The 13,117-nt window shown below is 36.7% G+C and overlaps 1 protein-coding gene across 3 annotated transcripts in view; it reads right to left on the minus strand.

Annotated features, from left to right (window-relative positions):
- The window catches only part of PDE4D (phosphodiesterase 4D), a 352,649-nt gene that overhangs the window by 13,736 nt on the left and 325,796 nt on the right, over positions 1-13,117 (minus strand). The window lies entirely within an intron of this gene.

The following is a 13,117-nucleotide window of genomic DNA, read 5'->3' on the forward strand; positions in this document are numbered from 1 at the left end:
TTTTCAATCAGCCCAATGACTTGACCATTCCACTATCTCAGAAAACTGCAAGAATCTCCAAGAAACATTGGGGTAGAAAATACCCATCTGTGGAAACAACTTCTATTTCCCTTTTAGTTAGCAATTCACTCTAGGCACTCTAAAGGATATCTGAATCAGATACTAATGCTCCATGAAATGTATAATTAATTAGGTACACATCACTGAGCCTTTCTTGATTCCTTCTAGACTCCAGGGTGAAATGATATCCTGTGGTATTATGCTTGACAGGTTAATTGCATAATTCAGCTCTCACTGTCTTAGACACATTTTCATTGACTGTAGCTCTGCCTTGATATTACCAACAAACGGAAGGCAGCAATACTTTCTAAAAATTCAAACAACTCTTCCCAATGAAAATTAGCATGCATCTGTTACTATTGAATTTTGCCTCCTATTGTGCCATCCCTTCATTTTGTTGTTAGATTTCTCAGTCATCTTTTCTCTTAACAAAGCCAAATGATTTGTGCAGCTTTCAGAATCACCTTTTACCTTGTTCACACAGTCATGAATATCTATTACATCAAAGAATAGCTACCCTTAGAGTATATACATGTAAACATTTCTCTATGTTGAAAACTGGAAATTTATAATTTTTTCTTCTTCAAAGGAGATAGACCACTGTAGTAAATATTAACCATTCTATTTCCGTTCCAGTGGAATCGTCAAAGTTATTTCTTCAAAGTGGCCTTGCATAGGGAAAGGTGTTATTTTCTGCACAGTATCTTTGTAAGCCACCAATTACCACATTACTCACAATGTGCCCAACAAAATTACCTTTAATAAAACATTCTAAACATTAGACACTGCATTTTCCTGCCATCTTGACGTGTGATCATGTCAGGAAGTGCCATCACTACAAAGACTGAATCCTACTTTGGACACAAGCCAAAGGCTCAGCTTTGATCTCAGATATACCCGTGTGAGAGGAAGCGCTCAACACATGTCTGAAAATTAGAACCAAACTGCAAATACAGCTACACATACTGTGAGAACTACAGAGCTATGCATTCTAGAAAAAAACACTAGTCTCAATCTCTTCAGCAATGTCTAATGTTTGTCACAAATGTCAAATGTTGAAAAATCAAGTCAAGTTTACCAAGCAATAAAATCACTGGTCCAAAAATCCCAAGACCATTTTTAAAAGTCTGTTTTTAAACTTTTAAACACTTAACACACTTAAGTCATGCTTACCCACTTTTTCTGTGTTCCCATAAAAGGTGAGAAACCGTAATGTATTAGACAAAAACTAAGATGTCAGGGAATAACTTGTCTCCAGAGACTGCAGCTTCAAATTAAACATTGTGTATAGGAATCTTAATAAAATGTCAGGAGTTGAGAAAACCACATTAACTTCTGGGCATGTCATCAGTTTATCCATTAGTACTTCAATATTCTCTCTTTCTTAATTTAAACAGGTAGTTTAGTGGATCCTAACTTCAACAGACCCTCATCTGCCTGGTTGCTTCCAAGTAAACCCTCCTACATAATGCCAGACTTGGTGATGCTGCTTTTGCTGCAGAAAAACACTAATTGTGTCAGGTTCCATGCTTAGGAAAAAAAGATCATCTAGCCACCACTGCCATGTACTCTCCAGAAAGTCTTCTTAAAGGTTTCCCAGCTTTGAAAAAGGAACAAATCAGTGTTTGCAGCTACCTGACACAAGAAATAGGAAGAATTATTTTTTCACCCCAAATAATAAATTTAACTGCATGGAGTAGGTAGAGAGGTTTGATATTGCATACTGGGAATCATCTTATGAAACTTACGGAGCATAAGTTCTCTAAGAACTTTCAGCTCAGTATTTGCTGTATGAATATCCACAACAAATGGAAGGTACATAACAGTCTTTGCTAATTCTATGTTCTCCAGAAGTCTGACACGAATCCTCATCTTCCCACCTCCCATCACCCCACAAGCCAGTAGAACATGAAAACTCAGCCATCTGCATGAGAACTGCAGAATAGTCTGTGTTACTGCTGAACAAGGCTGTAAAGTAAAACAAGCCCCTCAGCCTCTGCAAGGTCCTCCTGCTGAGAGCAATTTCAGTTGGAAATGCCTTTGGCTTTGAAGAGCTGTAGCTGCGTGATTTCTTCACACTCTTTCACATGTTGCTGACGCCACAGGACCAAGACTTTAATCGACATTTATTTTGAAAACTTCTGGACTAAGCAGGAGTTTAGAGAACTGTTTTGATTTTCTAATTGTCTGACAAAGCCTTACAAACGCCATTGCCATTGACTCAGATGAAGCTGAAGACCATATGCAGACAGCAGCTTCTGATCCAGAACAATAATGCTCTTTGAGAACATTAAAAAAAACAAAACATGAGAGACCAACAGCAATCAAGATATTCAGGCATTTTTGCTGGTTATACTCTGTTCCACTCTATCTGTACGTTGCTCAAACCCCTTATGTTTAATAACTTGCCTTTTGAGGAAAAAAATACTTTTTCTAAGAAAAAAACCAATCAAAACAGCAAAACCAAATTTAACCCCATTATTTTTTCCCAATTTTACCTATTTCTCAAAGATTTAATTTGGGCCCAAGTGCACACATATATAATTACGCTTTCAGAGGTCCACATATTTACACTGCCCTGCACAATTACTTTATAATGAAATTTTGCCTCTCACATGGCTCCCACAAGCTCTTATTGCCAACCAACCAGAGAAGCTGGTTACATCCATGAGCCAATGCTGATTTATTTGTCCAAGAAATACCCCTAAGTGCTTGAAACCTGGCAAGAATCCACAATCTCATCATTTGGCCTCCTGGAAGTAACACTTTGCATGTTCTGTTCAAAACAAGTCAAACAGTACATAAAACCACCATGTTCCTAACAGCAGTAAATATTAAATATTATATTTTGAATACAAATTTTAAAAATCTGAATGCCATATGCTTTCCAAATTCAAGAAAATAAATCAAAAAGATCAAAACTCCTGTTATTAATTAACATTTAAACCGTATACTTTAATTATGATATTCTGAGCTCAACATGGAGAGGAAGCAGAGGTTTTTGGCTGATCTATGCATATATTGTATTCTTTCTCAGAAAGAAAGATTTTCACACATCCCACTAAGCATTGTCAGATTGAAAAAGATGACATATGAATCGCTTTTGGAATACCACAGTCCTTGACTATAGCCTTAGAAAATCCCCCTAGAAATGAACTGGCTATAAAACGTCCATTAAGCCTATTATACAGTCCTTCACTGCCAAACACTAATGTCAGAGCAATGGAGCCATAAACTCTTTTCTAAAAAAATCCTGAAAATATTTCCTTAAGCAGAATTTTTAAAATTTCATTTGTTTCTATTTATTTTAGATTTTAATCTCAGCTGGGGTTAGGGGGATGGGGGGGATATGAAGATGCAGAGCCCTCAACACAAACATAAGCAGATCATTGAAATAACATTAAAAATGTCCCTAAAGTGAAAAAAGCGGATGTGCACCTTTATCTCCCTTTTCAAATCTAAGAAATCCGCTATAGCAGAAACTATAAAACATGAGAATAAAGGCACATACATTAATGATAATGAACTGAGAACAATTTCCTAAACTGTGCTAACTTTCCAAAGAAGGGGTTTGTAGTTTCGGTCTTTCTGGGCTGAAGTCCAAAGTGTGCACATTTCTGCATTTATATTCCTGCTGCCAGCCTACGATAAACATACATGGAGAGGGGTATTTTTAAAAAATAAGATACTTTTCTGATGTCAGCAAAGATACACAGAAAAACACGGAGAAACTTTTGGAGTAACCATGTTCCCAGATGGCAACTAGTGCATTGATCCATTTTCGGGAAGAATTTGAACATACGTTAGAAAAAAACACCAAGATCTAAATAGAGTTGATTCATGGCCAGGAACAAGTTTGGGCTGCATGCTTTATATATAGAGAGGTTATTGTTTATACTTTAGAAGATTTTACGAATTTTGTGTAAAGTTCCTGAGTCAATAACAAAGAGCTGAAGTAGAGAAGCAGCCAGCAGCTGGCTGTGTTGAGAGGAAGAGCACAGAACCACTCCTGCTGTAGATTCCCTGCAGCAGCAGGGTCTCTTCCCTGTGGGCTTTCTGTTCCAGTACAGAAACCTGCTGCATCCCAGGGACTGTAAAGAAGCTGCCTCCACCACAGCCTTTGGCACCAGTACTGAAGCTAGAAGGCAGTCCATGGACTAAAATGCCCAGTCCTGCCTGGCCTTCACTTTGAGCATTTATGAAGTTCCATGTCCAGTGGAGGCTGGAATAAAAATATTCAAGAGTGACAGGGGACTCTCTTAGCACTGGCTCCCAAACCTGCATGGCAAAGATCCCAGTTTCAAGCTTTCTGGCTGCCTCTTTTCTAGGCATTAGAAACTTTTCTAAAAGCTTACATGAATAGAATACATCCATCCATTCAAACAATACTTGGAACATTCGACTTACACAACTGTATTTTGTTTCTGAAATACCTACCAATGCTATTTTTAAAACATACTTGTATCTCAAAATGAATAAACTACATTATATTACTAGATTTTAAAAGCTTGTATTCTACAATAAAACAAAGAAGGAATTTTAAATAAGTCAGCCTTACAAATTAACATAAGGCCTCTGTCTATACTGCTTATTGATGCAAAACTATCTTTGATTTTAGCAGCATTCTGGATACAAAAACAGCATTCTTAATAGCTAAAGGATTGGGTTGGAAGCCCATGGGTTTAATTAACATCAAGGCCAGGCACTGTTTTTTATAACAAGCTACAGAAAGGCAGATATCTCTAAGGCTGTCATTGTGAAAGTGGTGCCCATTTTTTTAAAGAAAAGATACTGAACAAAAACCAGGGGTTAACATTCCCATTTTCCAAAATATAATTCACAGGAGATAAAGTACAGCCTGAAGAACATGCAAATATGTGTATAATAAGGGATAGAAACATATACAATATTATATCTGGTAGTACATACAATGTAATATCTGGGAATAAGATATTTCAGTCTTCAGAATTTCATAAATACTCTACATAATTGTTTTGAATGCCATAAAAAACAGCACATCTTTTCTTCTCACATTTTTTCTCTCAAAAACATTTAAATAAAATTGTGCTCAAGCATGACAGCTTCCTAACTAAAATCATTGTAGTCAGTATAGGACACTCTCTACACAAAGGACTCTCTACATAAATTTTCCCCATGTGTACTCAATTACAGCCACCATGGTTTCTGCTAAATTTCAATTAGAAAAAAAAAAAAAAAAAAAAAAAAGTCTATCAGTTCTAAAGGCTAAACAGTAAAAGTAAACTTTTCTCTTTTTTTAATTGGTGATTGAATTTTTCTGATTAAGCGAGGAGGAACGTATCAGCAGCTGTCTAGATATGCAGGAAATACTTTCTAATAAATTACAATAAATTAATTTTAGCTGAAATGCAAAGTAATTTCATCTCATTGGTTTGGTAAACAAGAAAGGAATCTACCTAGCTAGCATAGTGGGATGAAATTTCTTCACAGATGGCTGATCAAAATCCTTGATAGTATATTGCAACAATTCAGCATTAGCTGAGAATACTCATAATTGGACATAATCAGGCTTTGCATTTCTATTTAAAAATACAAATATCTATTGCAAAAGTAGGTATTAATAAAAGAGAGCATAAGGGATTCAATTGTGCAAATATAATGCTTGTGTTATTTTTAGTCATTTAATTCAACATATGCATTATTTAGTTCAGGAGAAAACAGAATTTCTTTAAAGATGGATGATTTGGTACACTTATTATATGTCAAGCAAAGGATGATTTTTTTTTTTTACACACTGTATAACAATCATAAAAGTATAAAAGCAACAGCATTTTTCTTAAGCACAAACATGATTTTTAGGGATAAATCAAAGCTCAAATGTGATTTTATATTAAGCAGATTTCAGTTCTGTGTCTTGACAGGCATACTGATTTAACTCCTCGATGCAAAACTTTTCCACAAAAGAGATAAAGCTTATTTAATTCTATTTTCTAGCAGTATTTCCATTTCAATTTAGTTCACACTTCATCACAAAACAATATAGATCAGTATTAGAAGGTGACAGTTTCCAGTGCTTTAATCAATAGGCTGTCACACACACAGAGGCTACCAAAAATGCAGTTGAAACAGAGTGTTCCTAATTTCACCTTTCTTCAGCTATTAAAACCAGTATGAGTGATTAATTCACCCATTATCCTCAGCTTCTTTACTCATGCTGTCTTCTATTGTATAGTATCTCTGTTTTGAGGTATTTGGAGTTTTCCAAACCTTTTAGTGGCTAGATACACAGCTCTGTAGCAATCTTTTTCTGAAAGAACACAAAACTGGTCTGGATTTCTTTGGCTTTAGGCTTGGTCTAATCAATCACTGAAGCAATATTATTTTAAAAGTCCCAGCACAGTTTCTAAGAAAGACTATACGTGCAGTTCATTCTTCTTGCTGAACAAAGGCTTGTTGTCACATTTTTTACTTCAAACTATTCATAATCATATCACCCACAAATCCTCACATTATCCAGTGATCATGCAATCATGCACCATAAATCAAAGTTCTTAAAAGGTAAAACAGAATCCTACCTTTATGTAGCCCCAAGAAACTGAGAGTAAATAGTTTGCCTCAGGCATTTTTGATTTTTTCTATACCACCAATCTAAGCTAATCAGTTCTTTGCTATCTGACACTGCAAAATACTAAAGATTCTTTCTTTCTTTCTTTCCTCTCCTAATTCTTTTTGCTGGTCTTCAGGTTCTTAGCAACTGCGTGCTCAGGAGGCATACTGAGATGAAATCCAACCATGTGGTCTTCCGATTGTATAAATGCCATTTGTGAAACTCCAAGCATTCAGAGGCAACGTTGAAGACACATATTGTACGAGCTGAAGAAATTTCTGAAGAGCTAGGGATATGCATATTTCCTGAACACCAGGATTTAATGAATAATGCATGTCAAGATGCTCAGCTGCTCAAAGACTTGCTCTATCAACAGCTACCAAATAAGGACCTGAAGAGGAAGCCACAGACAGTGGCAGCGATCCCTCCCATAGAGCCATACTAGCAGCCAATAGTGTGCCACCCTAAAAGATATAAATCCGCAGGGCTGGTGTCATGATGTACAGTGATTTCCCATTGGCTGATGCTGGGGACTCTCCTGGGCATGGGATATTTCTTTTTGTTTCTTTTTTTTTTTTTTCCCCTCCTCCCGACAGCAAATGCCCTTTACTAATGGCATCCTTGCCTGCAGCATTCACATGCCATTCAAAAATAATTGGGCTAAGGTCTTGTCACTTCAGCAGCATTTGCCAGTTTTCAATGGACACACCATCCAAGAAGTTAAAATTAGTGTTGTGTGTATATCTATCTGGACTGCCTAGTGGGTTTAATTTTTCATATGGAAGAAAAATATATTTTGAGGTGTTTCTTATGGGGAAAAAAAATCCAACATAAATAGATCTCTCTTGTTTCTTGAGCAGTTTATGGTGCACTTTAGCAAGGAAATTTTTTTGGGTTTTATGCCATCTACATTAAAAAACTGACCTACCTCAGATTATTGGGCCAGGACGCTACTTTCTATTTTTTTTTTATTTTGGTGTGGTTTTTTTTGTTTGTTTGTTTGGGGTTTTTTTGGTTTTTTTTTTTTTGTTTGTTTTTAATTTAAAGAGATAAAAGTCGTTACTATTAAGCTAAAGCAAGTCACATATCTTACAATTTCCAGTAAATGTTAAGCTTCATGGAGATGTAAGAAGCAAGATAATAAAAGTCCTTAAATTCTCACTGTATTTATTCAACTTTTGCTCTTTCTGCCTCAGCAGATTATTATAATCAATTACAGCTATACATCATTGAAAAAAAAAGGAGGGATTAATTGAAAGTGGAGTGTGTCAGTGAGCTGACTCAAGCATTAAATAAAAGATCCCACCATCTGCCACTCAGAGACCTAAACTTGAAAGGAGGAATACATTATGCCCACAGTAGGGGGGTTGGAACTGGATGGTCTTTAAAGTCCCTTCCAACCCAAGCCATTCTATGGTTCTCTGATTATCTTGCTCCACTTTGTGCAAGGCACATGCACTATTTCGGCAAATTTCTTAGTCTTTGCTGTGTCAAAAGAAAGGGAGAGTTAGTTACCTTTTATGACAAAGGGCAAAAGCCTAAGGACAGACTGAATGAGGTGTAGCATTCAGCCTAATCCCACACTGCTGATTCACTGGAAGATGCTGACTGAGAACAGTCATAAGAGAGGTTTTGGCTGAAGTAGTCAGCAACACTAAGTGCTTCAAAAAGAATTGAACCTGTAAAAATCAATAGGGCAAAATAATGGTTTCAACAAATCTGTCCTTACAGGAAAGAAATCCAGAGCAATGTGACAGCTGGATCCAATCAACAGATCGTCAGTAAAGTGTTTTCATGTGGAAGACATACTGTTTGCCTTAAAATAGATAATATAAGACATTTCTGACATATTTTAATATTCAGTTATACTTGGCCTGGATGTGAAGCTAGATACATATAAAACAATTAAGTTTTGAAAACAGACCTGGGGTTACTAGACACTCAGCAAGACATTAAAGAATCCTTAAAAAAGGTACTTGTAGAAAGTATTTCTCCTGATTCCTCCAGCTAAGCTTCGCAATGCTGAATATAAAGTTTCTCTACATCTGTGTTTCATTGTCTTCTGATCACCCACAAGAGAGCACTGCTGCCACATTTCCAGCATCAACACAGGGCTGGAAATATGATGCCTTTCTTCAGGAGGCAATTTCAAGCATGACTTAGAAAATGGTAAAATAACTTTTGGCTACTTTAGGAGTGAAGCATGTGGGGATGAAATTTTGTTTGCAATAGGTTGTATGAGAAGACATGAGAAAGTCAAGTTTTAAGTATTTTCTCTTATTTTATTACCAAAGGCTGTTTCCTCATTAAATATTAACAACTCTTCCCAAAGAACTGTTCCTAAAAGAACTTGATTCAGATAAGGAATATTTAAAATAGCTGGTATGTAAATTACACCAGCTGTTTGGCATGTATTAAAAAAAATCATTATTTTTTTTTCTTCCCCATTAACGTATGAGACAAAGATACACCCATAAAGAATGACTGGGTTACAGTTGGTTGACTCTATTGAAGGATGCTGTTTATCAAGTTATTAGCTAGGTCATTTCGATATAAAAACAGGAAAGAACATTTCCCTCCAATGGAAATATACATTACATCAATTCACTCTAGCTGCATATTAACTCTACTGATTTAGGAAATTACACCTGATACACACTGCTTATTACTGACTTGTATTATTTTTTCAAGACTCATTGTCTCAACCTCATAAAATTATTGATTTCTGAAACAGAATTTAATTGTATGACTTCACTGATTTAGAAAGCATGCCCGCTGACTTCGGCTACATGTAGTATGATCTTAGGTATGGATAGTCAGAAAATTCACATCAGCTCTGAATAATAGGAATGGTTTGGGCTGATTTTCCTCCTGAATTCCCAGGTTGCAATCAGTGAATAACTAGCTTTAGAGGAGGTTATGGTGGGTAGACTAGTGCACAGTAAACAGCTGCCACTAAATAAATACCTAGAGGAACTCAAGATAAGAGAAACAAAATTTAGAGATTTTTGTTTTTATACAAATATACATCCATGAAGATAAAACATGGGGGAAGAAGGACATAACGACATATTCTATCACCGTTCCAATCAAGTAAAATATATGGAAATAGGAAAGGTGTAATTTGAAATTATAGTAAGTAATAAAATAATTCAGGAAAGAAAAGAAAAGAAAGGAAGGTTTTAATGAAAACTGTTAACATGTTTTGAAAGAATCAAGACGATTACCTTGAAAGACAGAAAGATGATGAAGTCCCTTAATACCCTTAGCAAATGTAAGCTACTATTTAATTAATGATTCTGCACAACTTTCTCCAAAGAAGTCATAAAAAGAGGTGGCAGAGATCCCAGGAGCTGCAATGTTCAATTTTAGTACCCTTTTAAAAGACTTTAAAAATGTTAATTTGTGTTAATTAAAATTTGCAAGCAGGATGAATAGGTAAGATCAGGCCACTTCATAAAACCCCAGTCCTGGGTATAATGACAGAAAAGCTGATACACACGTATTTCATCGTTGTATTTGATACAGAATGGGGATGCAAGAGTGTAATTAATGCTAGTCAGAATAATTTATGTATTTGAACATATAATATTCTTGTACTGTAATAGAGCATTGGATTTATTACTGTAAAATATTCAGCAACACTACTCCCAATGTTGAGAGAAGACATATTGAATGGGCTAAGAATCTGATTATAGACTCATTTCTAACAGTCATAAACAGGTTGTCTTCATCTAATTGGACTGTTTTAAATAAGTTTTTGCAAGACTTGAAACTGTTTTATGGTACTAAATTTCTTTGTTGATGATCTGAAGTTAAGTCACTACCATAAAGATTTCCAGTGTGAAAATTTCCTGAGAACAGAAACAACTGGGGGGAGGAGTCATCCATGGGATAAACTTCGAGGATGTGAAAGTCACCACCAGCAGCCTCACTTGTTTAGAATGTTGACATAATTCATGTAAACTACAATTCAGGGAATGTCACTGCTAAGACATCAGCAATAAGGAACACACTTCATGGCTAGATAAGCTACACTGAAGAAAGTAGGAATCCTAAAGAGTTTGTAAAGTCACAACAGGGCATTTCATAGTGATACCGTCAGTCCCAAAAATCTCCATTTTCTGTGACTCTAAAAAAAAGAGAGGCTCCAAGCCTCTTATTCTGGCAACATAGGTAATGGAACAGTGCACACAAGTTTAGTGTATCTTTTCCTAATTGCTATTTAGTACATTATGTAGGAAAAAAGAGCTTGAAAATACCATTCATGTGACAGAGAAAATCTTCTGTAATAAAAAAAAAAAAAACCCCAGTCTATTTAACTTATAAACCCACAGCTACTATGGGGAATCATGATTATAAGAAAACACATCACACCAGACCTGATTCTCTAGAACCAAGGAAGCAACAAGAAACAATGGAAGGCAGCTGAAACTGCCTCAAACCAACTGAGCTGAAACCAACACACACTACAAACAAGACACAGGGAAGGTCAGTGGAACCCTGGGTGCAGTAGAAAGAGCATTTTCAGCAGGTCACAGGGGGTGATCCTGCCTCTCTACTCAGCCCCTCACCTGGAGTGCTGTGTCCAGTTCTGGGTTCCCTAGGACAAGAGAGACATGGAGCTCCTGGAACAAGTCCAGAAGAAGAAAACATAGATGATTTGGGGACTGGAGCATCTCTTTTACAATGAAAGGCTGAGGGAGCTGAGCACGTTCAGCTTCAGGAAGAAAAGACTGAGAGGGCACCTCATCAAGGTATACAATACCTGAAGGGAGGGTGTGAAGAGGATGGATCAGGCTCTTTGCAGAGGTGCCGAGCAGTAGGACAAGAGACAATGGGCAGAAACTGACCCACAGAAAGTTCCCCCTGAACATGAAGAAGAACCTATGTGGGTGACTATGCACTGGAACAGATTGCCAGAGAGGCTGTATATTCTCCCTCACTGGACATATTCAAGCATCATCTGCACTCAATCCCTTGCAATGTGGTCCAGAACAGTCCTGCTTGAGCAAGAAGGTAGGACCAGATGACCCACTGGGGTCACTTCCAACCTTATTCTCTAATTCTGTGATTCAGTTGCACTACTTTTATGAACTGTCACATGGGAGACTTATCACCTTGGTTTTTCCTACCACAGATAAGTGATGGGTAATACAAAAATGTACTCAGCTTTGAGGGAAGAACAGTGCTCTCAAATGCAACCCCTTGGCTGTACTACGAAATTGCACTAAAAACATTTTGTGAGATGTCTGAGCATCAGTTCTGAATGCAAGTGTGCTGGATGTAGTTCATATTGTCTAGTAAGCAGCCAAAAGTAAAGCAAAGAGGTAGACATCTAAGAACAGATAGCTTGAAGAAATCTCACAAGCCAAATGAAGACCCCGTGAAAACATGAAAAAATAAGGCCAATGGCAGGTGGTTATAACTGGAAAATCTTTAAGGTCTCTTCCAACCCAAACATTTCTATGTTTCTATGAGTTTTAGACTGACCTTCACACACCAGAGAACAGCAATAATCACCCATGTCACATCCAACTCCTACTCGTCACAAATGCAGCACTGTTTCCACAGCATTTGCCAGCTCCATCTGTGAATTGTGCCGGTATGTACACCACCAAAAAGCTTCCCCTCAAAAGGGAGAGTCTACTCAGCACTGGAAGACCACAGCAGAAAAAAAAAAAAATAAAAAAGGTCATTTCACCCTGCAAACAAGAGCATGTAGATGGACTCAGCCAAAACCCACAGCAGGACTAGAGGAAGCAGCAGGACAGCCAGAGACAAGAAAACTATGCTTTCTTAAGTTTTTCCTAAGAATTTTTTAAAGTTTTTCCTGAGTTTTTTTGGTTTCTTAAATCAAAAAGCTTCACCAAAATTCTCTGGGTTCCACATAAGATTTCCTGTCTAGGACAGAAATTGTAGGATTTAAGTTAAAAGTTTCAAACAAGCAATTAGTAATTTTAACATGAGATGTTGTTTCAACTGCAGCAACCAGCAGCCACACACTAAGTGAGCTGCAGGGACATAGGCACAGCTGGGTCTCATGCTGATATCAAAAAGAGACGAACTTCACTGGTGGCTGAGAACCAATGACCGTGAAAATGGAACACATCTCCAGTTCTTTTGAAGGAGTCTCAGTTTTAAGTGTGTTAACTGTAGCACGATTATACTTCTTTAAAAAGGTTTGCTCGGAAGCCTTCTGTCTGTCAAAATTACATTTGTCAAAAATTATGGAAAAGTCTATGCTGTAACATTTTATAGATCTTTTTTATTTGGAATATATAATTCTTCTGCATAAAATACAAGATTTTACGCCGCTAAAGAGGCTGAGATGACGATGTTCTTCTGAACTGTTTTAGAGGAAATATGTAGTAAAACCCAGGAGCTAAGGTGTTTAATAAAGACTTAGGTCCCCTTATTATTTTAAATTTAAAAAAAAAGAAAAAAAGATTAATATATTCTGCTGAAACA

This window comes from Chamaea fasciata, unplaced genomic scaffold, assembly GCF_029207755.1.
Source record: "Chamaea fasciata isolate MVZ Bird 193981 ecotype frontalis unplaced genomic scaffold, bChaFas1.0.hap1 SCAF_4, whole genome shotgun sequence".
NCBI lineage: Eukaryota > Metazoa > Chordata > Aves > Passeriformes > Sylviidae > Chamaea > Chamaea fasciata.